The following is a 24,975-nucleotide window of genomic DNA, read 5'->3' as shown; positions in this document are numbered from 1 at the left end:
TGATGAGATGGCACTGATGGGCACTGATATTCTGAACTGGTGGGCATTGATGAGGTGGTAGTTATGGGCACTGATGAGGCGGCACTGATATGTGGTACTGATGAGCACTGTTAGTTGGCACTGATGGGCAATAATAGGTGGCACTGATAGGCGGCACTGGTGGGCACTGATAGGCGGCATGGATAGATGGTACCGATGGGCAATGATGGGTGCCACTGATGGGCATTGATGGGCAGCACTGATAGCCAGCACTGACTGGCATCCCTAATGGGCACTGATTGGTGGCATTTGTGGGAAGTGGTGGGCACAGATTGCTGGCACTGGTGGGCACTAATTGGTGACACTGTTGTCGCTATATTGTAATCAGGGCACTGATGATCAGTGGAACGTCCTGCAAGTGCACCACCCCGGTGTGAAAAGACACACTGCAATGAATGGGAGGCGGTTTTCAGGCGCTTAACAGAGGCTATTTCTAGCGCTAAAGTGCTTGAAAACCGCCCCAGTGTCTAAGGGTTCTAAACCTACTCTCTGCCGCATTCTAAGCCTAATCTATGTAGCAATGTAAAGCAAAAATCACTATACATACCTATTCTGCAGCAGCTCTGGTCCGGTCCCGCCGTTTTCACGCATACAGCCTTTTTTTTTCTTTAACTGTAGTAAATGCAGACCTTTGTTCTCAATGTACCTGTGCACACAAGTGAGTATGTGTGCGCTGCATTTAGATCACAAAAATAAATAAATAACAGAAATCTATGTTGACGGTCAGTATTTTTGCGTGTATACGGAAATACACATAATACATACATATGCCGATATTCATTATAATGAAGCTAGAATAATTTCACATCAGTAGACTGTGCAAGAGGCCTTAGGTCTGGTTCACACAGGCTGACTATCGGGCGGTTTAACAGAAACTGGCTGTTCTGTAGAACAAGCATACCAGAAAAGCATCTGCCGAATGGCGACCGATAGTGCTCACAGCCAATGGCTATGAGCTCTGACTGCTGTTTTGGCGGTAGGGGCGGTCCTCCTATCAGAACACAATAGCTCAGCGGGGAGATCGCTGTACTAAAATAGCATTGTTAGTACTAGGGTTGCACAAATACCTATACATGTAGTACTTGTAGTCTTCCTACAAATCTCATCCCGGCTCTACTCCATAAAATGGATGATGCATTGGCTGAGCAGTGGTGATGGTAACCTGCAGAAGGTCCATCATCCAACCTCCACCTAGGCATTGGACGATGCATCTGCTGGGCAGTGATTATGAGCCCCCCGCAGAAGGTCCATCATTATGCCTCCACCCATGCATTGAATGATGTATCTGCTGGGCAGTGATGATATGATCCCTGAAGAAGGTTCATCATCCTGCCTTCAGCCCATGCGTTGGATGATGCATCTGCAGGGCAATGATAAAGAGTTCCCTGCAGGAGAGCTATCATACTGCCTAACAGGACCGTTTTTAAGGCAGGGCAAAAGGGGCAGCTGCCCTGGGCCCCATAATTGTAGTGGGGCCCAAAGCAGCTGCCTCAAATTTGCCAATTACACCAGTTTAAATTCCCTTATCCCTGTAAGTTTTACTCCCGTGCTGTATCCCGATAAGTGTAAACTTCTGCTGATGCTGACCAGCTCTGCCCCATTGCCATGTACAGATGACTCAACTGCAGACCCTGTGTTTACATGTAAATAACCTGCATTGATATGTCAATAGTGGCGGCATTAATCCAATCCATCCACCGTTACATTTGCTGAATGCTGCCCACTGGGGAGGTAAAGAAGTATGCTTGAAAGTCCTGCCTTCAACTGTGGTCATTAAGCCTAACATCAGCCTATTCTGCAAAAGTAAGCAAGTTGGAGGTGGAACCCTTCTTCAAAGTAACATGGTGCCAAAGCACCCTGAATCTTGGCGCATGTGAATACACAGGCAGGCAATGAGGAGATGATGTTCTGTATCCTTAAGCAACCAATCAGTGAGCAGTAATGCTGTGCACTAACCTCTTGCAACCAATCAGTGAACAGTAATAATGTGCAGTAACCTCTAACAACCAATTAGTGAGTGTTATAGATGCTCAGTAACCTCTAGCGAAACGAGTATAAGTGTAACCTCTAGAAAATAACAGTGAGCCATAATGTGTGCTGTAGCCTCTAGCAGCCAGTCAGTGAGCGGTAATGATACACTGTAACCTCTAGCAAACAATCGCAATCACTGCCTGTTCTGAATCAGTAAACTGATTTTGAGTCTAGCTGATATTTACTGTATGTCTCAAAGCAGGTGGAGAGCGAAATTGCGTGGAAGAGGGGGGCCCAAGAAAATGTTTGCCCAGGGTCCAGTCAATATTAAAGATGGCCCTGCTGCCTAACCCCATGCATTGGATAATGCATCTGCTGGGCAGTGATGATACGATCCCTGCAAGAGGTCTATCATCCATCCTCCACCCCATACATTGGATGATGCATCTGCTGAGCAGTGGTTACAAGAACCCTGCAGAAGGTCCGTCATCCTGCCTCCTGTGCCCTATACCCATGCATTGGATGATGCTGACCAGTGATGATATGACCCCTGCAGAAGGTCCATCATCTTACCTCTACCTATGCATAAAACGATGCATCTGCTGGGCAGTGATGAACTCCCTGCAGAAGGTCCATCATCCTGCCTCCACCCATGCATTGCATGATGCACCTGCTGAGCAGTGATTATATGATCCCTGTAGAAGGTCCATCATTCTGCCTTTACCCCATATGTTGGAGGATGCATCTGCTGGGCAGTGATGATGAGCTCCCTGCAGAAGGTCCATCATCCTGCCTCCAGTGCCCTCCACCCATGCATTGGATGATGCATCTGCTGATCAGTGATGATATGATCCCTGCAGAAGGTCCATCATCCTGCCTCTACCTATGCATAGAATGATATATCTGTTCGGCAGTGATGATGAACTCCATCACCTTGCCTCCACCCATGCATTGGATGATGCATCTTTTGAGCAGTGATGATGGGGGCCTTGCAGAAGGTCCATCATCCTGCCTCTACCTATGCATTGAACGATGTATCTGTTGGGCAGTGATGATATGATCCCTGCAGATGGTCCATCACCCTGCCTCCACTGGGCAGTGATTATTAGAACCTCCAGAAGGTCCATCATCCTGCCTCCACCCATGCATTGTATAATACACCTGCTGAGCAGTGATGATATGATCCCTGCAGAAGGTCCATCATTCTGCCTTCACCCCATGTGTTGCATGATACAGCTGCTGGGCAGTGATGATGAGCTTCCTGCAGAAGGTCCATCATCCTGCCTCCAGTGCCATCCACCCATGCATTTAATGATGCAGCTGCTGGGCACTGATGATGAGCTCCATGCAGAAGGTCCATCATCCTGCCTCTACCTATGCATCGAATGATGTATCTGTTAGGCAGCGATGATGAAATCCATCACCCTGCCTCCACCCATGCATTGGATGATGCATCTGCTGACCAGTGATGATGGGGGCCCTACAGAAGGTCCATCATCCTGCCTCTACCCATGCATTGAACGATGCATCTTTTGAGCAGTGATGATATGATCCCTGCAGAAGGTCCATCACCCTGCCTCTACCTATGCATTGAACGATGCATCTGTTGGGCAGTGATGATATGATCCCTGCAGAAGGTCCATCACCCTGCCTCCACTGGGCAGTGATGATGAGCGCCTGCAGAAGGTCCATCATCCTGCCTCTACCTATGCATCGAATGATGTATCTGTTAGGCAGTGATGATGAAATCCATCACCCTGCCTCCACCCATGCATTGGATGATGCATCTGCTGACCAGTGATGATGGGGGCCCTACAGAAGGTCCATCATCCTGCCTCTACCCATGCATTGAACGATGCATCTTTTGAGCAGTGATGATATGATCCCTGCAGAAGGTCCATCACCCTGCCTCTACCTATGCATTGAACGATGCATCTGTTGGGCAGTGATGATATGATCCCTGCAGAAGGTCCATCATCCTGCCTCCACCCAAGCATTGGATGATGCATCTGCTGAGAAGTGAAGACATGATTCCTGCAGCAGGTCCCATCACCCTGCCTCCACCCATACATTGGATGATGCATGTGCTGGGCAGTGATGATACGATCCCTGCAGAAGGTTCATGATCCTGCCTCCACCCATACATTGGATGATGATTCTGCGGGACAGTGATGATAAGATCCCTGCAGAAGCTCCATGATCCTGCCTGTAGCTCATGCACTGGATAATGCATCTGCTGATCAGTGATGATATGATCCCTGCAGAAGGTCCATCATCCTGCCTCTACCTATGCATAGAATGATATATCTGTTCGGCAGTGATGATGAACTCCATCACCTTGCCTCCACCCATGCATTGGATGATGCATCTTTTGAGCAGTGATGATGGGGGCCTTGCAGAAGGTCCATCATCCTGCCTCTACCTATGCATTGAACGATGTATCTGTTGGGCAGTGATGATATGATCCCTGCAGATGGTCCATCACCCTGCCTCCACTGGGCAATGATGATGAGAACCTCCAGAAGGTCCATCATCCTGCCTCCACCCATGCATTGTATGATACACCTGCTGAGCAGCAATGATATGATCCCTGCAGAAGGTCCATCATTCTGCCTTCACCCGATGTGTTGCATGATACAGCTGCTGGGCAGTGATGATGAGCTCCCTGCAGAAGGTCCATCATCCTGCCTCCAGTGCCCTCCACCCATGCATTGGATGATGCAGCTGCTGGGCACTGATGATGAGCTCCATGCAGAAGGTCCATCATCCTGCCTCTTTCTATGCATCGAATGATGTATCTGTTAGGCAGTGATGATGAAATCCATCACCCTGCCTCCACCCATGCATTGGATGATGCATCTGCTGACCAGTGATGATGGGGGCCCTGCAGAAGGTCCATCATCCTGCCTCTACCTATGCATTGAACGATGCATCTGTTGGGCAGTGATGATATGATCCCTGCAGAAGGTCCATCACCCTGCCTCCACTGGGCAGTGATGATGAGCACCTGCAGAAGGTCCATCATCCTGCCTCCACCCATGCATTGGATGATGCATCTGCTGAGAAGTGAAGACATGATTCCTGCAGCAGGTCCCATCCCCCTGCCTCCACCCATACATTGGATGATGCATGTGCTGGGCAGTGATGATATGATCCCTGCAGAAGGTTCATGATCCTGCCTCCACCCATACATTGGATGATGATTCTGCGGGACAGTGATGATAAGATCCCTGCAGAAGCTCCATGATCCTGCCTGTAGCTCATGCACTGGATAATGCATCTTGCTGGATAGTATAGTAATGATGATCACTCAGTGCTGCAGGGGAGTGATGGAGGGGGAGGGGTGGAGCCCCTCTGCTGACAGAGGGGGGCGGGGCGTTTGTCCTGGGCTCCCCGCAGTACCCGTCATCTTCCTGTAGGTGTCGCTGTGGCGGTAGATTGCGGGCGCTGTCTGTCCCCGCCCCTCTCCGGGAGGAATCAGTGCAGCTGTTGCTGGTGTCGGAGGCTGCGGATTCCTCCGGTCACTCCCTTCATTTCATCCGTGATCAGAGATCCGGCGGCTGCCTGCCCGGACCTGCTCCACACTTCACCGCCCTCCAGGTAGGATGCATGGCCCCCGGGTGGGGAGGAAGGGCATGCATGGCTGCTCTGCACTGCTGGGGGGATGGATGGATAATTGTATTGCATTGCAGTAGATCGGTCCCCCTCCTATGGGGCGGGCGGGGGGGTCTGCATTGTGCTGGAATAACGGTCCGGGGATGGAGGACAGGCGTGGTCCTGTGTGGATGGATGGATGGGGGGGGCATTATTCTACACTGAGCCCCCCCCCCCCTCCAGTGTCTGATCACCCACTCTCCCCCATAATGTGATATTCTGGGGGTCTCCTCCTGTACATTGTTGGATAGATGCCATGCACCCCTCCCCCTCCCTTCTTCTGTATTGTATGGGGGATGATGGGAAATTGCAGCAAAATGTGGGATTTTGGAAAATTGCAGCTTTTGCATTGGACAGGTGGATGGCGGTGTCATTGGGAGGTGGGGTGGAGCTGGCACGGCACTGGCATGGGATAACGGGGGGGGGGGGGATATACAGGTCATTGTGTTGGCATTTCAAGAGTTAATAAGGGGATACAGGTCATGGTTTTGGGATGGCATGGGTTAATGGGTGTTACAGGTCATGGAACTGGCATAGCATGGGTTAGTGGGGGGAGGGGGGATACATGGTAAGGTGTTGGCATGACATTTCAAGGTATTAATAGGTGGGGGGTACAAGGCAAGCCATTCATTGGCGCAGCATGGGTTAATAGAGGACATGTCTGGATTAGCAAAGAATAGCTTTACAAAGGGGGACAGGCATAGTCATTGACATAGCATGGGCTAACGGGGGGGGGGGGGGTCATACCTTTTGGTGTGGCATGGGTTAACGGAGGGGGTGGGGGTGCAAATCTTGCCCATTTCACAGCATGAGTTAACAGGGGGGACACAAGTCACGCCATTGGCACAGTATGGGTAAATGTGGGGTGCAAGGCATCTCATTAGGACAGCGTGTGTTAATGTGGGGCACAAGGCATGCCATTGGCACAGCATGGGTTAATAGGGGCACAGGTCATGTGTATATCTCAGCATGGGTTAATTGGGGACACAGCTCTTGTCATCTCACATCATGGGTTAACACAAGGACGCGGGGGATGTTGTTAGCACAGCATGGGTTAAAAAGGGAGTGGGGGGGCATAGATCTTGCTGTTGGCACAGCTTTAGTTAATGGCGGAGGGGGCACAGATGATATCAATAGAACATCGTGGGTTAAATGTGGGAAACATGTTATGCCATTGGCGCAGGGACATGGGGCATATCATTGGCACAGAATGGGTTTAAAGGGGGAGGCATGGGTCTTGCCATTGTCACAACATGGGTTACAAGGGGGACCCAGGTTGTGCCATTGGAACATCATGGGTTAAATATGGGACACATGTTACGGAATTGGAGCAGGGATTTAAGCATGTCATTGGCACAGCACAGGTTAAATGAAGGGGACACAAGTCATGCCACTGGCACAGTATGGGTTAAGGGTGGGGGGGAGGCACGTTGGCCATCCCCAAGGCTTCGTCTGGGAAAGGATCACCTGGGTGTCTTAACATTCAATGCAGCACAAGCTTTCCATGCGCCGCTGCTGAGGATGATGCAGCACTCTGCAGCAAACTGACAAACCCCAATGTGCTCCTTTGCTGCTTACATGGACATAGGCTGAGGAAGGGGGGGGGGGTGCCTGTCCTAACCCCACCCCAAGGGTGGGTGGAGGGGTCTACTGCCTAAAATGCCCCCTTGTAGTTGGTAAGCGGTGCCTGCGCCCTGATTTACTGCTCTAATATTAAAGCTCCGGGTGCTGTAATGGCAACAGAGTGTATCTAGCTTACTGCTTGTCATGGTGCCCTGTAATGAAGGCGGTGGGGGTGGTTAATTACAGTTCTGCAGATTTAATGCGGTCAAATGGAGACAGATCCAGCCTTGAGGTCTGCTAAATTAACCCTCCCCAAACTGTTTACGCCCGAATTGATCTTGTGAGCTAAAAGTTGGAAAGGGAAGATGCGGAAATTTTTACTAAATCAGGTGCAAAGAAGCTTGATCCCTAGTGGGGCTGCCAATGGTGAACAGTACTAGGGACGCCTGGGAGGGTTCTCCTTGATCCGGGTCATAGTAGTTAGTCCCATTCAACTGGACTAGTTCTGTAATAATGAAGATGTTTCATGATACAAGATAGACTTGATTAGTTTCAATACAGCCCAATGATTGGGCCAGAGGTACTTTTAGTTTTGGCTTTTTTTATATGGTTTCTGGGCAAAGATGTAGATGAGCATAGATGTTATGGATTATGATAGGCATTTCCCATTGTAGATCTTTCCCTGTGTAATGTATCTGTAACTATTGCTGCCTCCTGCATTGAACATCTTTTTAAACTCATTAGTTTACATTGGGGTTGGTCAAATCCCAGGAGCTAGGTAGCCAATGCTCCTCAAACATTATAGCTGCATCTAAGGAGGAGGTCCTCCCCACAAAAGGGTATAGGGGCTTCTTAAACAACGAACAGATAAGTAACAACTATAAAATCTTTTTACCCCTCTCTAAGTGGGATTCTTAATGACCACGAATTTAAGTAGCAGTTGTCCCAATAACCACTAATGTAAGGGATGTTCTTCTCAATGGCCACCAAGGTGAGGAGCATTCTTCCCACTGACCATCAAACAAATGTATCCAGAGCTGTAGATTATAGTAATTGCAAGCAGAGGTTCTCTGAGACCAGGAAAGCTATTTTAAAGTGTTCCTCAATGTTAAAAAGGACAAGAATGGCTGGTCTAGTTGGTCTGAGAATGGCTGGTCTAGTTGGTCTGAGAATGGCTGGTCTAGTTGGTCTGAGAATGGCTGGTCTAGTTGGTCTGAGAATGGCTGGTCTAGTTGGTCTGAGAATGGCTGGTCTAGTTGGTCTGAGAATGGCTGGTCTACTTGTTTGTAATGGAGTTGGCTCCTGGATTGGCCAGACTGGCTCCCAAATCCAAAAACCTATTATTATTTTTTTTTCACCTAGGGTTTGTCTCCCTTAACCCATGATTTGGAGATGGCCTGATTCCTGTAACTTGCTGTGTAGCTAGTAACATCATCTGAACTACAAAGTTACGAGCCAGTAATTTATTGTGTAGCTCATTACATCAATTGAACTACAATGTTACAAGCCGAACAGTTTGAACGTTACTTAGTAGATCCATTTTCTCTTAGACTGCAGACTGTTTTCCATAATAGCCACCCAGAACGATGAAAACTCAGCACCTGCTGACTGCAGTGGTGGAATGCAAGGGGGTATGCTAGTGTGGAGGTAGTGGATGGGTGGAATACTTCCCAGGCGTGGCCGGATGCATGACATTCCACTTACAGTGCATTCCGGCTTCATTAAAGGACAAATGCAGGAAGCACAAATTTTTAGAATAGGAAAGTGTAATGGAGTTGATAACACTTGTCTCTATGCGCCCCACCCACATCTTCAAAGTGCCCCTTCCCAGTCCATATGTGTTCCCTGCCCACTCATGGCCAGAATTAGTTGTTGATCCTATAGATTTTTTTTTTTGGGGGGGGCTCTTACTGGGAGATGATCCTTTTGCAAGGCGGGCTGATTTACTTTTTACACCTTCCTTTATTTGCTATGGCGATCAATGCTTCCCAGACCTGGCTGGGAAAAGTGTTTTTTGCCCCTAATCGTGTGTGTGTGTGTGTGTATATATATATATAATATATTCATATTCTCTCTTAAAGCTGCTGATGGGAAGTGAAATTTGATTATTACTATTGTTAATATTTGATCATCTTTGTTGGTCTTTGCATGGCCTTAGTAAGTACATTGAGAGTATTAGCGTTGCAACATGTATGTCATCAATGTATCTCCAGAAAAGCAACATTTACTGTTTTGTCGGTGGCGATCATAATTCTGCCTTCTGATTTTTATTTTATTTTTTTTATGCATTTTGTTGCAGTTAGACCCCTTTCACACTGAGGCAGTTTTCAGGCATTTTACCTCTAAGAATAGCGCATGTAAAAACGCCTGATTACTACCTCTCATGCCAACCGGTGTGAAAGCCACACGGGACAGTGCGCTTGCGGGACGGGGGAAAAAAGTGCTGCAGCATCTTTGGGGTGGTGTAGGAGCGATATATACATCGCTCCTAAACCTCCCTTGCCCATTGGAATGAATCATTTTCTTTACTTGTGTTTAAACTTTTTTCCATTTTTTTTTTTTTTTTATTTTTTTTTTTACACTTCAGGCAGTAGTAAATGCTTTTGTTTATCTATTTTATCTTCTATAATAAAGCATGCTTCTAGGCACTGTAAATCTCTTATAAACGTGCCCAGTTTAGGAGATATTTACTTGTGAAACTGCTGGTGATATCACCTGTGCATGTACTCTGAAGGAACAGCATACCTGTGCCGTTCGTTAAAGCGGGGTTCCACCCTAAAGTGGAACTTCTGCTGATCGGAACCCTCCCCCCCCCCCCTCCGGTGTCACAATTGGCACCTTACAGGGGGGTGGAGATACCTGTCAAAGACAGGTATTTACACCCACTTCCGGGCATAGACTCCCGTGGGAGTCTGTCATTTCCTGTCCTGCCGCGCTGTCTGCTGGGACACACACAGGTCCCAGTGACAGCGCGGAGAATTCCTATTGCGCTGCGCAACTCGCGCATGTGCAGTAGGGAACCGGGAAGTGAAGCCGATTCGCTTCACTTCCTGATTCCCTCACCTAGAATGGTGACGGCAGCAGCCGAGACCCGAGCGATCGATCGGCCTCGGCTGCCGGCATCGCTGGAACCCGGGACAGGTGAGTGTCCATTTATTAAAAGTCGGCAGCTGTAGTATTTATAGCTGCTTTTTTTTTAGGTGGAATCCCTCTTTAAGAGCCCCCTTCTGTAAACCATGATTTTTCCCTAGTTTAATACTGCTTTCAGTTACTTCCTGTTTTCTTGCTTTGGCAAATGATGTCCTACATCCCACGAGTCTTCAGGAGTGGAGGAGGGGTTGTCTCTGCTAAGCACTCTCTGCTGCATGGATGCCTGGGCTGAGGGCAGATCGATTACAGGAAGTAAATGCTACATGAATCGTTTGCCCTTACACAAAATGGCCAGGGCCAGAAATGCTTGGAGTGTTTTTTTAAAGTGAGAACAAAATAAAATAAAGCATGGAGACATGGATGGGTGGAAATTGCTTTGAATATTTAAAAATTAATGAAATGCCGTTTTTTTTGGTTTGCGGGGCTCAGATGCAGTGAAGATCCATTTAAGTGTGACCAGTTTGGAGACCTGAATCCTGGAGCATCTCAGGACACGTTCTCTAGAATGTTAATATTCACCATCGGTTATTTTGCTTGCAGCAAAGTGTGAGAACCTGAATGACCAATCCCGGCTCAGGACTTGGTCATACATATAAGTCTTGTTTATTTTGCACTCTTTCGTTATGGTTTGTTTTAGCTTTTTGTTGGTTTTTAGTAATTCTGAGAACCTCTGTTGAGCGGTTTCAGATGGAGAACTGCAGATAGGTTTATGACTTCCAGAAATGTTTTTATTATTATTGAATGAAAACTGGCTTTGGATGACATTTACAGAGAATACCTTTCTCCTTTTTTGTAGGGAGTAATTTAAGTTTTTTTATTAATCGATTACTATTTTCATCGATTAGTTGGCCTGCATACAGAATGCATTATTTGTTTACATATCAGCAAATGCAGTGCAGCACACATACAGCTCAGTACACCATGCATACATGTCAGTAAGTGCCAGAGAACTTGTGAATGTGTGAGGAGCAATGCCTCATGGGACATGTAGTCCTGGGCAGGAAGTGAGTGGTTCTTAAAGTGGGGTGCCACCTAAAAAATATATATATATATTTTTTTTGAAGTCAGCAGCTACAAATACTGCAGCTGCTGACTTTTAATAATTGGACGCTTACCCGTCCCAGGGCCCAGCGATGCGGGAGAATGAAGCCCCCCCTCGTTCCCTGCTCCGCTCGCGGCTCCGGCATTCTTACTGTGGGCACCCGGCTGTGGTTTCACAGCCGGGCACGCACCGCGCTTGCGTGAGTGGCTTAGGGCGCCGTGATACGCCACACAGTCAACTTGGGGAACGTGACAGGTCCCAGATGACTGTATAGCGTGAGGGGAAGTGATGTCACCAGCCCGGGCATTGAAGAAGGCGGACTACGAGGGAACCCCCTAGCAACAGGCATTTAGAGGGGAGTAAAAAAAAAATATTTTTTTTTTTTAATTTTTAAGCTATATATTTTTTTTTTTTTTTGGTGGCAACGCCACTTTTAAAGCAGAAGTTTTCTTTACCTTGCTATTGGGGCATTCTATGCTGTACATAACACACAGTAAAAAGCAGCGTAGAAACAGATCAAAAGCAAACTGCATAGGAGTGTACCGAGCCTTATGCTGACCACACGCATCAATTTTTCAGATGAAAATATTCATATGAAAAATCTTTGTAGATTCGCTGAATGAAAGAATGTTTGAAATTTTCACTTGCTTTTAACATTGTTTTAAAATTTCTGAACGAAAATTCCTTTGACCAAGCAGTTTTCTATTATTTCCTGTCACAGTGGGATCAAACCGACGTTCGTTTTCAACCACAATCGATGAGAAAATCGAATGAATGTTCTTAAAATTCCTTTATTTTTTTTGTATGGCCAGCATATCATATAGTAAAGTTCTGTTTGAAAAACTGAAAAACAGTCTTTTGGGTCATTTCACACGGGGCGGGTCTGTGATGATCCACCCCGTGAAAATCCGCTGAGCAGTAAGATGACAGGTCGGTCTCTGCACACTGTGCAGGGATGGACCTGTCAGAGTGCTGCTCTTCCCTATGGGGGTATTGGATGAGGACAGACCAGAGTCCGTAGTCATCCGATCTGCAGACGGATGCAAACGTAGGTTTTTTTCAGAGCGGGTCGGATGTGAGCGAATGCGTCGCCGCTGACATCTGACGCTCCATAGAGGTCTATAGAGCATCCGTTCAGGTCTTCCTAAAAAAAGAAAAACTCACAGGCGGATCTGAACGGATCGTTCGTGTGAAAAAGGCCTTCAACTGTTTTCTTTTAAAAAAAATAAAAATCTCGGAGTCTGATGATATTTACCAGATTCAACCTCTAATAGTCTAAACAGTATATCTCTTCTGTCATTCTCAGAGTGGATTCGAGATTTTGCTCTCTACCCATATATAGTTGGCTATTTATATTTAGCACTGCATAGAGATATTTAAGAATAAATAGCATTTTTATTTTTTTTAACCTTTACATATTACCTAAATTATACACCACACTTTATTTTTAAAGGTTATTAATCGAAACGATAATCGGCCAACTAATCGATTATGTAAACAATCGTTAGTTGCAGTGTGTGTGTATAATATATATATATATATATATATATATATATATATATATATATATATATATATATATATATATATATATATATATATATATATATATATATATATATATATATTATACACACACACTGCAACTAACGATTGATTACATAATCGATTAGTTGGCCGATTATCGTTTCGATTCATAACCTTTAAAAATAAAGCGTGGTGTATAATTTAGGTAATATGTAAAGGTTAAAAAAATAAAAATGCTATTTATTCTTAAATACCTCTAGCTAAAATGTGGCCCATTGTTTCCGATGTGCCTGTGCACACAGGCGCATAAACAAGTGGAGATTATTCCTTTGCAAGAAAAAAAAAATAGGAAAATCTGCATTCCAGGTCAGTATTTTGTGTCTGTGCGTGCAAAACACGCATATAAACATAAATGGATTTTTCCTAGGAAGGTATTGTGCGTGTAAATGCACAAGCAAGCATATGTGTGCAAATGCGCTCCTCAATACGTGCAAATTTTCACAAAACGCCTTAAATTGCAGCCAAAAAAGCAGAAGCTCAAGCATCAGTACCATGGACTTTTAAGTGATCACATTCCCTCTGTTCTCAGCTGCATGGGGGGGAGGGGGGGGGGTGGGGGGGAACGGCAGTACACTGAGCTTCCCATTGACGGGCTGTACAGGTGGTGGAAGGGTGAGGGGTGTCAGGACAAGTCTGCTCATTTAAGGAGAGCAGGCTGAGTTCCCAGCACAGCTAGAGAACTGACCACACTGCCCTTCCGCTTAGTGTGAACAGTTTTCAATAGGAAAGCAGAGGGATTGGCAGGGACACAAGGGATTTCACATAAAGAAAGCAATACTAAGAGAACAGGAGATTCTCATGCAAGTACATGCCACAGCAGGCACATATCGGGAATATGAAATGCTGGGGTAACAAACACTTAGTTCTCTGTGCTCCACTGCAGCTCAAATTCAGAATTCTGTGTAACTTCCTTTTTCTCGCACTCTCTGCTTTTGGCACATCCATCACACTTTCACTAGAGGTTTTCATCTGATTTGGTGGCTTTGAGGAAGTTTTCAGTATTGCTATGCTTTCTGTATTCAGGAGATGACAAGTAGCCTGCGTTGGGTGTGTGTTGGAATTTTGGTACCGTATCACAAGCAGGGGTTCTCAGATTACCAACACAACTAGGGACTGAGGTGGACTGGTGCACTGCAGCAATCCCTGGGTGAAGCAGAAAGCCCTCAGCCAAAAGAATTCCAGATGCTTCAGATCAAAAGGCTTTCAAGTTGTTGTTTTTTTTTTTTCTCAGAAAGCAGCTGCAGGGTAGGATTCTTACTGTGTAGAAGTAACGGTCTCTCTGCAGAGGTCCGACATGTTCCCTGCTGAGTCGGGGTCACCAGAGTTACTCAGTTAGCAGAGAACATGAGTTTTTTTTTTTTTTTTTCTACCAATTGCAGAGCTTTAAGTCTGACTTGGTGATCTCCCTGCAGAGGTCCAACACACCCCCTGCAGACTAAGGGGTGTGTCAGAGCTCTGGGGAGGGACCACTGCATCCACATAAGGAGCAAAGGTCCTTCTCTACAGCATACTGTTTGCTTTCAGAAGAAAATACACTGTAAACCCTTGTACACACGGTCGGCCATTCTGACAATCAAATCCGTTGGATTTTGTCCGAAACTGTTGCATACACACGGTCGGACAAAGTTGACGGAAAATCCGATTGTACATAACGTGATGACGTTATTTCGTTAAGATGGGACTACGTTCAGGCTAGTAGCCAATAGCTTTGGTCTAGGAATTTGATCTGAGCATGCATGGCACTTTGTCCGTCGGAGTAGGCTACACATGATTGGAGTATGTCCGATCGGAGAATTGTGTCAGAAAATTTTACCGGCAAGTTGGAAAAGTTAGTCCGTCGGAAACAGTCCGATGGAGACCACGTACAGTCGGAATATCCGACAAAACGGTCTGATAGGACACATTCTGTCGGAATCTCCGACCGTGTCTACAAGGGCTAAGACTTTGCACACCTTTTTGCTTTGAAGCACCCGGAATGTATTAACTTCCTGATGCAGGCCACATGCTTATATGCGGACACTTGGCGGGTGGACCTTAATGCAGTGTGGTCCAGCACGGTAGCTGGTGGGGATCGGTAAGCTCCACCCAATGCATCCTTGTGATTGGGAACTTTTAGATCATGTGCCTATGGAGACAGCCAATCGCAGCAGTCATATGACCCATAATGCCCGCCTTCGCCTCCCGGCCGGGTTCACATGATATTCGATCATGATAGTCTCTCAGTGGAGCCAGGTGAGCCAGTTCGCACCTGTCCGAGGCGGCCACAGTCCGGATTCCAAAAAGGTCCTGTGTGTGTTTGGGTCCGGTTTGGGTGCAAACTCGGGCAAAAAGCCACACCTGAACCGGTTAACAGAAATGCACCGGACCCTGTGCTGGGAACCACGGCTGCACATATGGGAACCCAGCCTTAAAGGGCAGGGAGGTGGTTGGCGTGAAAGGGTTGAGCTGATTTAAGCTGCAAATTCAGTTGGGCTTTACTTTTGAGTTTTCTACCTCCTCAAAAGCCATCACCACTTAAAAACCAATGTATGCAGTAATCCCCCCCCCCCCCCGTACACACCAACGCAACACAGTGGTGTGAACTGGCCTAACGGAGATCAAGGCTTTTTAGTCTTATGTTGGGATAGCAGTGGCCATTGGTGAGGTGCAATCCCAATGCATGTAGTGTTAACAATGCCCTAAGATGGTGATCAGGGAACTTCGCTTGCTTGTTTTTAATGCTTCACCATTCCCATACAAACCCACTGCAGATTCCTTGCCTTCATACAGAAAGCCTGATTTATCAAAACATCTTAATTTTATGGCCGTAAAGTATGTTCTGCAATCCATACTTGCTCATTTCCTCATCACAGGAGTGCATGCTGGGTATGGCCCAGTGTCGAAGCTGCCCTTCCCCGTGTGACCGCGTTTTTCATCTGACGTTTGCTCTGGCTCTAACACTACTATTGGTGATCACATGGTTCAACCTACCATGCCGAGCCCCAAGAAGGTCTACAATAAACCTTCTTGGGGCTCGGCAATTGGCTGCCTAGGCACTGTAAGGATGTGTCCCTTAAACATTGGCTTCAGTTTGTCCTGTGCTATAACTTAGAGTGCTTCTTTAACATTGGCTTTTTAGCTGACAAGTTTTATGTGGCGACACTGTTATCATAGCAAAGATAATAAGGTGAGAAAGATAATTGTAGACAGTTTGATCACTAGATTGTGGTAGATGGGGAACGTGTTCTCCCACGCCCCAGAGTATCGATTATTCCTGGGGGCTCTGGTTGTGCATTGTGACCTTGGGAGAAGTATGTTGTCCTAATGGAGCCTCCATGGCAATGAACCTGTTACTTTGGCTTCTTCTGCCATTTGAGACCTACCTTCCTATTGTTCCCCATCTGTCCCATTCACCAGCCAGAGCTCTGAGTAAAGAGCCATATGGAATCTTAAGTCATGGAGTCACGATCATCTCCCTGCCCCGTATGACAGTCATTAAGCCTGGTAACTGGCCACTCAAGTGACAAGCACTGTATCATGGAGGAGGCTTGGGGTGCTGGGTCTTTCATAGGGCCTTGGGTAAGTGGGTGGCAGGAGAGCACAGAAATAAGTACAGTATCTAAAATGGAAGGTGTAGATTATCCGGTGAACTGGTTGCATTGCCTTGAATAGCGAAGTGAAATGTTTACTTTAAACTGCCCTAAAAAGCATACAGAATATTAAAGAAAACCTGTTATGGGAGAAACGTGGGCACTGCTATTAATTTAAATTGCCTGTCTTGCTGACCCTTTGGCTTCAATGTTTTCTTATTCACTGACCCAGAAAAAGTATGGAGGTCAGAAAAGTCCTTATCGGCATACCTGTTCCGGATCAGTGACTCAGAAGTCAAAGAATCGTCTTTACAACCAGGCAAATAGTTTCAGTAGGGGAGGGCGTCCGTTACTTGTATTGTCAGCCCACAACAAGAAATAAGGAGTGAAGAGGCCATGCATTGTAGAGATGTACTGCTTATAGTATTTATTTTGCCCTGATATATACTTTGGTCCCCATTCACACCTGATCTATTTGGTGCATTTCTGAAAGAGGGACATCGGTCAACATTAAGATGCCCATTCACAACTAAACGTCATGCAAAAAAGAGTGTGTTTTGGGGCTGAATTGGGTGCTTTTGGGCCCCATAGACCTGCAGCAAGACTTCAACAAATTTGTCTGGAATTGCGTGACAAGCATTTTAGCTTGTTTGTTCCTAAGAAATGGCCCTCCTACTTCAAGCAACCTCGGGACTGAAAAGAATGGAAGCCTCAGGAGTGTCCATGCTGGATGTGGGGACTTACATCCACCTCGTGAGGGCCCTCTACGACCCCTGTGATTCCCATTACTAGAACGTCTACGACCCCAGTGATGCCCATTATAAAAACCATGGCAAACAGTGGAGGGCCTGCTAGGAAGTTGGCATAGTGGATGTGGTTTAGGAGCACCAACAGCACAAGACAACACAAAAACCAGGCAGTAGATACAAGGATGACAATGACACACGATGTCTCAGAGAAAACTTCTTTCCGTAGGCCAGGGATCTCAAACTGACGGCCCTCCAGCTGTTGCGGAAGTCCCAGCATGCCTCTGCCTGTGGGAGTCATGCTTGTAACTGAGCCCTGCAATGCCTCATGGGACTTGTAGTTTTGCAACAGCTGGAGGGCCACCGGTTTGAGACCCCTGCCGTAGGCCAAAACAGAGGCTAAAACTTGAAAACACATAACCTGGATTTGGGCACAAAAAAAGCGAAAAAATGGTTCAAAGTCACCTGAAACTGCTCATGGTCAAGTGCAAATCTGGGCTTAAGCTTTGACTAGTAAACTGATATATTTTTTTTTTTTTTTGTTTTTCAAGCTATATGGAGTTTATATTTTTGGAACTGTAACTAAAAAAAAAACTGTTAGACAATTAATATATAAAATACTTAATGTTTACCATAAAAGATATAGTCTATATACTAGGTAAAAATTAACCATTATAATAAATTTGGTATAAGAAGCAGACATACCCACTGAACTCTTATCCAGTGAGGTATCCTTGGTGCGGAACTTCTGATCTCGGTGGCAAGCGGCATTTTCGGGGCTCTTGACTTAGGCGGAGAACCATCTTGAAATAATTAGCAGACCTCTTGCCTTTTTGTTGTATTTGATGTAATTGCCACTTATTAATTAACTGCTATACAGCCTTGTAATGAACTGAACACACTTCCCTTTCTGGATTCAGTTAGGAAGGCTGTCTGACTCTAAGTGCACTAATAGTTTGTGTTGGCAGTAGTTTTCCAGTAAAATTTGGCATAAATAAACCTCGAGACTGGCCCTGGTTTTATGTATTGGGATCTGTGTTGGTCCCCATTGGTTTTATATTGTTGTGACAGCTGCTAGTGACCCTGATTCCTTGAGTAGATTTCCCCTCCAAGTTTACTGGACCCAGCAGGACTCTTTCCATTGCATTGTGGCTTTTTTTTAGTATTTCTATCCAAGGAATATATATATATATATATATATATATATATATATATATATATATATATATATATATATATATATATATATATATATATATATATATATATATATATATATATATATATATATATATATATATATATATATATAATTTATATTACATTTTTATAAGGTTCTCATTCTTTAAGAAACTTGGTCTTGCTAGAGTCAAGATCAGAGATATATGTGCTGCTATTGCTAAGTAAAATGAGTTGGGTATTTGTAGAGAGCCTTATAGACTTCCCTTTAGGTACAAGTGCAAAATGGGACTTTACTTCCACTTTAAAGTATGTACCTGGACAAAATAAAATAAAAATATCCAGTACATGTCTGCAATATCCGCACTTCTCCCATATATTGTCTCTTTAAAAATACAGAGTACAGAATTACGGTATATAACTGTTGATCCCGCCAGAAATCCAATGTGATTCCAACATCCTGTTGACTGACAATTCTGTCTTTGCTGTTCTGAATTCCCAACCAGCTTTATCAACCTGTTAGAGTTCTTAAGGGGGCATACCTTGAGCATGTTACACATTACACCCTAGATATGGGTGTAATAAGATGTTCAGTCATGTTCGACTGTTCCTGACCTCATGGACCAATAGTGCTCCAGGCTTTTCTGTCCTCCACTACCTCCCAGAGCTTGCTTAACGTCATGTTTGTTTCGTTGAGGCTATCTATCCATCTGGTTTTCTGTTGCCCTTCTCCTTTTTCCTTCCACGTTTCCCAGCATCAGTCTTTTCTAATGAGTCCTCTTTGCATTAGGTGCCCTAAGTATTCGAGTTTCAACTTCAGGATCTGTCCTTCCAATGAATATTCAGGGTTGATGTCCTTCAAGATTGACAGGATTGATCTTTTTTGCCATCCAATGGACTTTCAAGAGTTTTCTCCAACACCACAGTTGAAAAGCATCAATTCAGTTAATACAATGTAATATGCAACTTACTCCAAAAGGTGAACTTAGCCTTTAAAGCGGCGGTCCACCCTAAAGTGGACCTTCCGCTCATCGGAACCCTCCCCCCCCCCTCCGGTGCCACAATCGGCACCTTTCAGGGGGGAGGGGGGTGCAGTTACCTGGATAATCCAGGTAACTGCACCCACTTCCGGGATAGCTCTCTGCGGAAAGGGGCGTAACTTACGCCCCTTTCCGCAAGTGCCCGCCCCTTCCCGCAAGTGCCCCGCTGCCTGCTGGGAAACACACAGATCCCAGAGGCAGCGGGGACCGTCCTCATTGCGCTGCGCGGCTCGCGCATGCGCAGTAGGGAACCGGGAAATGAAGCCGAAAGGCTCCATTTCCTGATTCCCATACCCAAGATGGCGGCGGCAGCACTCGAGTGTCGATCTAGAGATGGGCTTCGGGTGCCGACATCGCGAGCGCGCTGGACAGGTAAGTGTCACTATTTTAAAAGTCAGCAGCTGCAGTATTTGTAGCTGCTGGCTTTAAAAAAAACAAAAAAAAAAACGCGGAGTCCCGGTGGACTCCCGCTTTAAAGTGATTATATGGTTGGTTTGAGAATCCTCTTTATGGGAGAACCCTAACTGGTACTTGCCTCAAAAGTACAATGGAGTCCACCATTGTCTTGAAGTAGAAATTGAGCTGAGCTGTTTTTTTTTTTTTTTTTCTCCAATGCCACCATCTTTTACAGAGAGCCAACGCATGCACAGACATTCCGCAAGTCTCTGCTAGGTCTACGGACTCTAGCATGGCATGTCTACACACATCACATGTCCTGCGCAGGCGCTATGGAGGCGATGTACTAAAACTGGTGAGTGCAAAATCTGGTGGAGCTCTGCAAAGAAACCAATCTGCTTCCAGGTTGTGTTTTTTTTATTTTCTTTAAAGCTTAATTGAACAAGCTGAAGTTAGAAGCTGATTGGTTTCTGTGCACAGCTGCATCAGGTTTTGCACTCTCCAGTTTTAGTAAATTGGCCCCTATGTATAGTTCATATTTTAAATGATCTCGGCTTGGGCATTCTGTGCTTCCTGGTCAGTAGTGCAGCACAGTGATTGTGCTTTATTGCTTTTCCTAGGTGACTAGTGATTGTGCGGTCTGTCCACTTTCATGGAAATCGGTTTGCCATTTTGTGGTGTCAGCCTGACACTCATGTTTGAAAGGCAGTCGATGGCCCAAATGCCACCTAGGCCTGGTTTACATAATGGGACATTCATATGACAGCTGTGGAAATGTTTATCAGTTGGAATGACAAATGTGAATTAGGACTTCCATTCTAAGTGCTTAGCATTGCTATCTGGAATAGTTGCAATAGCAGACATTGGCATATGGTGGCTAAGGAATGTCTCGGGCTATTCGATTGATGGGCAGCTGTCTACAGCAACTCCATTGGACAAAGCTATACTAGGATTAGAAGTTGTCTGTATTGACCGCTCGGTGCAAAAAAAAAAAAAGTGTCATGGACTTAGAACTCCCAGGATTTTTTGTTTTGTTTTGCCCCAAACCCCCCCATCCTTGAAGAAGAAAAAAAGTCTTCACTCAATCTCCTAATGCGTCATTATGTTATTATTTGGATATTGGTTAAAGCAGATCTTCCCAGATCTAAAGCCCAGGAATGTTTGACCTTGGTGCCTTCTCTGCTTGCTAGCCCAGCCCCCAAGGTAGATATCTCTCCTCTCCTGTCAATGTCTTGAACAACTGTATAGAATATATAAGACAATCAATACTGTTCTCAATATGCTTTTGTACCTGTACTTATTTTATTATTATTCCTATTGTATAGCCCTCCTGTTCTCCTGTTTGCTCTCTTGAAGAAGCGGGGAAACGTGAAACATGTTGAGAATTTGACCATTTTATTTCATATGGTGATTGGAGGTATCCTCAACTCTGTGATCCCCCCCCCAATTGAGGTGCCATGACCACTTAGAGGAATATATCATGTAATGCTCAACAATTTTAAAGTATAATGTTGATTACATGTAAAATAAATTTTATTGATTTTAATTAATAATGTTGTAATGTCTCATGATGATACCGGTAAATTTCTACTAGCCCCACTTCTTTTCCTTCTAGATTTAAAGCAGATCTTTGCTCATAATTCAAAAGTGCCTTCTATTGTCACCGCCTCTGCCACCTGTTCAGTGGCTTTTTTTTTTTTTTTTCCATAAAAAGGGTTTGGTCCTGCCTCCAATACAGCCTAGGTCAATGATGTGTTCTGTGCCTGCTGTATATCACATATATCCCAGGAGGCCTTACTGTTTCAATCATGGAGCAGAGGGGCAGGGCTAAGTGGCACATCATCGGGAGGCCTGCCTGCTAAACCTGGAACAGCCAGCGGGCCTCTCGTTGAGAGGCAACATGGTAGTGCAAGGCAGAGTGGTGGCATTAGAGGATCTCAACAGGACAATGCTGCGTCTGCTAGATGAGTATTTGAAACATGCTTATATCCTGGTAAACGGGAGGAAAAAAAAAGTTGGGTGGAGATCCTTTTTATCGATCTATTAGAATGAAAAAAATTGAGACTTTTTATTGCGTTTTATCCGATGTTGGGGAAGGAGGTGATGAAGCCTTGTTGCACTTGCTCAGTAGAAACTAGGGCTGATTTTGAGCAGGAGCAAATTAAATTACCAGCATGTCTTTGGCGCATGGAAGGAAATGGGAGTACCTGAAGGAAATCCATAGAAGCATAGAATGTCTAACAGGTACTCAAAATGAGTACATCATTGCTAACCGCTAAGCCCACAGTGTTGACCCATGACTGACTTGTGAAACCAAATGTCTCTAATCCAACAAGGAATTCATATTGGTTTATGAAACAGTTTTTCGTATTGGTTTATAAAACGGGTTTCTTTCTTTTTTTTTTTTTTTTTTTTTTTTGCTATCCCGTGTTTGATTGGAGGCCTTCCTTGCTGTGTGTAATGTTACCGTACATCGCCCACACGCGCACACACACCTATGCAGTCTCCTCTTCCCGCTTCATTTCCCATTTTGCATCTGTAATGTTCAAAGCTTTATTAAGAATTTATGGCTGGAGAGTGTAATGACTTGGATGGGGATGGCAGTCCTAGCTTCAAAATTGTTTGTTGCCTCTTAGAAATGAGTATTGAAGTGGAAAAGAGCTATACATTAGATAGAATGGGCTTTGAGTATTGAAGCTTTGTAATGCAGGGGCCAACATAGACTATTCCCATGTGGAGATCTTGCAAGAGAAATTTTCAAGCAATATGTCAGGGCTTATGAATTCCACCAAAACTGAGTGGAATACGCCTTCACAGAGGTCAACTCCAAAGGTGCTTTGTGGTCATCTACACACGAGAGCAAAGGTTCCTGACTCTAAAATGATTTGTGGAGATGCAGACGGGTTGCTACAATGGGAGCTTCCATGGGTTCAGTTCTTTAAAAATTCTGCTCGTTTCAACATTATGAAAAAACAAGCATTAAAGTCTGTGGTGAACCAACGTAAGTCTTTCATCAGTGGTTGGAATTGTATGTAACAGAATATTTACAAAAAGCCTCAGACTTGCTGGTAGGTTAATTGGCTCCGGTCTCAATTGGCCCTAGTATGTGTAAATGTGAGTTGGGGACCTTAGACTGTAAGATCCTTGAGTGCAGGGACTGAGTTGACTGTAGAATATACACTCCTCGGCCACCTTATTAAGTACACCCTACTAGTACTGAGTTGGACCCCCTTTGCCTTCATTCTTCTTGGCATAGATTCAACAAGGTGTTGGAAACATTCCCCAGAGTTTGGTCCATAGTGACATAATGGCATCACACAGTTGCTGCAGATTTGTCGCCTGCACATCCATGATGCGAATCTCTCATTTGCCCACATCCCAAAGGTGCTCTATTGGATGAGATCTGGTGAGTGTGGAGGCCATTGGAGTACAGTGACCTCATTGTCCAGTGGTGAGATGATTGGAGCTTTGTGACATGGGGCATTATCCTGCTGGAAGGAGCCATCAGAAGATGGGTACGCTGTAGTCATAAAGGGATGGACATGGTCAGCAACAATACTCGGGTAGACCACTGTGTTTAAACGATGCTCAATTGGTAGTAAGGGGCCCAAAGTGTTCCACAAAAATATCCCCCACACCATTACACCACCAGCCTGAACCATTGATGCAAGACAGGATGGATCCATGTTTCCATGTTTACGCCAAATTGTGACCCTACCATCTGAATGTCGCAGCTGAAATTGACTCCATCAGACCAGGCAACATTTTTACAACTTGTCTGGCCCACACCTCAACCCGATAGAACACCTTTGGGATAAATTGGAGTGGAGAATGCGAGCCAAGATTTCTCATCCAACATGAGTTCCTGACCTCACAAATGTGCTTCTGGAAGAATGGTCAAACATTCCCATAGACACAATCGTAAACCTTGTGGACGGCCTTCCCAGAAGAGGTGAAGCTGTTATAGCTACAAAGGGTGGGCCAGGATAGGCAGTGATGGCTAAGATAGGAAGGCTGGGATACCATTAATGTTGATGTGCGTGTAAAGGCCGGCGTCCCAATACTTCTGGTGTTATAGTGTATGTGAATCAGGAGCATCTAGATCAGTTACTTGAAATCGCAAAACCCGAAAATATATAAATTTTATAATTCAAATTCTGCGCACGGATTGTAACCATTCTTTGAAGTCTATGACCAGCTTAAATCCATCTCGAACGAATATTTACCGTTCCTCCTTTTTGTAATAGGATATCTTCTATCACAGCTGAGGACCTTTTTGGTAGACTTTTTATCCGTATTTGTGATAAAGCCTGTAAGTGCTCTGAGATTAGGGAGAGGAGAATCCTTGCATTTTTGTTAGGAATATTTTTTTTTTTCCAAACACCTCTCTCCGTTCACTAATCCCTCCAGATCCCTTCTATCCTGATCACTCTCCCACACTCAGAGAGGCGTCTGCTTTATGTCAGCTGGCTACGCTTCCGCCGTGCACATTACTGTGTAATCAGATCGCATCCGTTGTTCAGTCGTCATATTCCAAAACATGGTGAGGTCATCGTGTCACAGCCTCCAATGTTAGTATAGTCCTTTGTTCCCACGTCTTCCCAAATGTGCATGGGGCTGTACACAATATGGTGACGTCCGAAGAATTCACATCGTTCTTTTCACCAATAATGTTTTGCATCTGCGTGTTTTTGTTTTTTAATTTACGGTTTGCTCCAGTTCTGGATGGATATTTTAGCCTCATTGTAGATCCAGGTCGTCTCCTAGTGTAAAGGGTGAATGTGCTTTTGTGTGGGGTTTTTTTATTTTTATTTTTTTTTTATTTTTATATAGTAGTACTAAAGCCTTAAACTTTAGATCTATATATGTCAGTTGAGCCGCGAACAAACGTTTAATTGTAGAAAAGCATTAAAAACACTGATTACAATTAGAGCCTCCAGCTTGCTCGTGCTTCCTTGGACAGCTTGCATATTAACCAGTTCAACGGCAGAAGAATTTACCCCCTCCCTGAGCACTTTTTTGCGATTCGGCACTGTGCC

General features: G+C 45.1%; 1 protein-coding gene across 4 annotated transcripts in view; it reads left to right on the top strand.

Annotated features, from left to right (window-relative positions):
- Nucleotides 1–5,447: 5,447 nt before the first annotated feature.
- Nucleotides 5,448–24,975, top strand: part of SPTBN1 (spectrin beta, non-erythrocytic 1) — a 295,191-nt gene continuing 275,663 nt past the window's right edge. For all 4 annotated transcript variants that reach the window (XM_077485548.1, XM_077485547.1, XM_077485546.1 and 1 more), the window contains exon 1: nt 5,448–5,610. The gene's annotated coding sequence lies outside the window, so the exon portion shown is untranslated. The remainder of the gene's footprint in view (nt 5,611–24,975) is intronic.

The sequence above is a fragment of the Lithobates pipiens genome, unplaced genomic scaffold (assembly GCF_037356315.1).
Source record: "Lithobates pipiens isolate NorthernLeopardFrog02 unplaced genomic scaffold, aLitPip1_a1.2 Scaffold_18, whole genome shotgun sequence".
Taxonomy (NCBI): domain Eukaryota; kingdom Metazoa; phylum Chordata; class Amphibia; order Anura; family Ranidae; genus Lithobates; species Lithobates pipiens.
This window is presented reverse-complemented; position numbering and strand designations above follow the sequence as displayed.